The sequence below is a fragment of the Etheostoma spectabile genome, chromosome 6 (assembly GCF_008692095.1).
Source record: "Etheostoma spectabile isolate EspeVRDwgs_2016 chromosome 6, UIUC_Espe_1.0, whole genome shotgun sequence".
Lineage (NCBI taxonomy): Eukaryota > Metazoa > Chordata > Actinopteri > Perciformes > Percidae > Etheostoma > Etheostoma spectabile.
In genome coordinates, this window is record NC_045738.1 from 27,500,881 (window position 1) to 27,503,619 (window position 2,739).

At 38.4% G+C, this 2,739-nt stretch overlaps 1 protein-coding gene and 1 long non-coding RNA gene across 2 annotated transcripts in view; one reads left to right on the forward strand and one right to left on the reverse strand.

Moving 5' to 3' along the window:
• The first annotated feature begins 657 nt into the window (after positions 1–657).
• The window catches only part of LOC116691130 (uncharacterized), a 3,581-nt gene continuing 1,499 nt past the window's right edge, over positions 658–2,739 (forward strand). Inside the window, exon 1 of the long non-coding RNA XR_004332431.1 lies at positions 658–668. This is a non-coding gene — a long non-coding RNA (uncharacterized LOC116691130). The remainder of the gene's footprint in view (positions 669–2,739) is intronic.
• Positions 1,135–2,739, reverse strand: part of ankdd1a (ankyrin repeat and death domain containing 1A) — a 21,390-nt gene continuing 19,785 nt past the window's right edge. Inside the window, exon 15 of the mRNA XM_032518486.1 lies at positions 1,135–2,739. This exon is cut by the window's right edge and continues 1,040 nt beyond it. The gene's annotated coding sequence lies outside the window, so the exon portion shown is untranslated.

A 2,739-nucleotide genomic window follows, 5' to 3' on the forward strand; every position in this document is an offset into this window, starting at 1 on the left:
CACAAGCACCGTGTACTTGTGTATAATGACAATAAAGGCATTCTATTCTATTCTATTCACCAAGAGCCTGGGTCTGTCCGAGGTTTCTCCCTAAAAGGAAGTTTTTTTTTGCCCACATTGTTGCACTAAATGCTTGCTTTTTGGGGGAATAACAGAAATTGATGGGTCTTTGTAAATTATTACAGTGGTCTAGACCTACTCTATCTGTAAAGTGGCTTGAGATAACTCTTGTTATGAGTTGATTCTATGAATGAAATTGAATTGTGTTTGATCAAATGAACCATCATCAAGGTAAGCTGATTGGAAACAAATTCACATTTGCAATGTCGACCTGTCGCATTCACACTGTTACACGTTCACACATGCCACTGAGCAGCTCCACGCGTGTCCCTCAGCGCTGATCATTCCCTACCCCACCCAAATTGATCCTGTCCTGGGTTTTAAACCAACGACCTCCAAGGTCCAACGTCACAAGCTTGCTTCTCAAATTTTTTATGCCGCCCCTGCGATCAACAGTCCACTTTTGTTTTTGAATCTTCTATCAGACAAATTTCTGTCATTTGTGTGTGTGTATGTGGCAATGGTCCAGATTTGTAGTTGAAAATAAATTGCAACAGGGACATTTGTTTTCAAAGTGGAGTTTTTATTGATTTTATGGAAAATGTCACGTACATAGTTTTATTAAACGTTTATACATGAACTATACAAAAAAAATTGCATTGGTGCAGAATAACCAAGTTCTTGCACTGATCTTGGAAAAAAAGTCCTCTCTACGCAATTATTTCTATTCAAGGACCAGCTGGGCTTTTTAAAAAGGTGGTTGAAAATGTCTTCAACGCATGCAAACACCCCGCATGCACATATGATTTAGAACTCAGCTGCTTGACAACAAAACTCGTAATGTACTTACAGAAGAACCAAAATGATCCAGTAATTCACAAGAAAATAAAGAAACGCTATGCATATGTGAAAAAAAAACCACACACAGTAATTTTATGTGTCATGAAAATAACGTCTGCTCAGCGGTCCTGTTTATCATATTGCCAAATATAAACATCTTGCGACCCCTTAAGGTGCTTCAGGTGGCAATTCACTGATTTTGAACCCCTGATTAGGCTGTGACATTAACATTTATTGCTCCATTAAACTCTTACACCATGCGTACAGTATAGCATGGGTGCACAACTGTAGTAAGGACAGTAGGTCCAAGTTTAACCAATACTTTGCACGGCACAGTCTAATGGTTGTAAATAGCAGACAATGTGAGTGATGTCAACATGGAGCTGTCTTTTCTTTCCCAATTCTGCTTTAGATAATAATAATAATTTATACTTTAACCTGGTTAAACTAATGCCGCATGTTGCTAGTACTAATGTACTAAAGTAGTCATTACGCTCTCTTTAAAAACAATTATGGCCCAAACCTGAATGTTTTATGAATGTTTAACCTGAACACTGGTTTTAAAAAAATAAAAATAAATGTAAGACCAAAAAGACAGAAAGTTCTGCCCCTCACAAAGACATAGAAGACTGCTGTTTTGGAACCACAACAGTGTAAAACCTGACATCATACAGTATACAAGAGTAATAAAGATGGTGCTGGTACGTTTATCTGGACATTTCCATGTGCTTGTGTGTTTATTTGATTGAGTCTTCAGTCTAGAGTGTATTTATTGTCTGAGGGCTGCAGCGGTGTCGTCACTCTCCCTGGAAATATGTATTTAGAAAGCTCCGCCCTAGAGCAAACATCACAAACGTTTTCTCAATAAAAGATGAATAAAGCCGACAGAGACACAATGGGACAGTGGACAAGTTAAACAAAGTTAAGTTCACACAGGTGGAGCTGCTTTTTTAAATGTGTCAACAGCGTCCACAGATGCCTAGTAACTACGTTTAGTGTTGGTGTTCAATACCAAATAAATCAAAAGACAATGGGAATTAAATAATCCTATGAACAAGTTGTGTAAATTATATAAATGAACCAACAATCTGTGAAATTATTAAAGCAACCATTCATTATGAAATGGTATTTTTATCATTTATTTTCATATCATTTTACCTCGACATTTTTATGTAAAAATGCTTTTATGAAAAGTCTGTTATATATTACATTAAAGGTGTTTCTCTCATCATTAGTAACCGCCCACTCTTCTTCAGCCAATCACATGCCTCCTTCCTCTCTTGGTTAGAGGTGTCACTCACTACACTGCGTCGGGTGCAGATGTGAGTTGTGCATGTGTCACTTTGCGACAAGTAGCCTACAAGAACCAGCTAACTGCTAACGAGAGACTTCGGCGGTTGAAAGCTGTAGTAAGATACAGTTTATTAGCTTAGTCTTATTTGGGTCTCATTACAATGTCTTACACACAGTCCTGTCCAACTTCTATCTGTGGACATGTTGTTACACTGTTTGTATGCAAAATAAAATGTGTTCTTATCAACTGTTATTGCTAACAATGGCTAACCTTGATAGAGCTAACCCCACTGTGAAATCCAAGATGTGTGTTGTGGTTTGGGGTTTTGTTTTGGGCTCTTTTCCCCCTTTTTGGTTCTGTTGTCCTGTCTTGTGTTGGTCTTGTGTTCTCCCCGGTCTTGTGTTGGTCTCGTGTTCCCCTGAGTGTCTGTTTGTGCTGTTTCCTGTTTAATTTTGGGGTCGGGTTTTTTGTCTCGTCCTGTCTTGAGTTTTACTTCCTGTGTCTTCCCGTTCTTGTGACTACCTGATGTTTTCCACCTGCTTCCC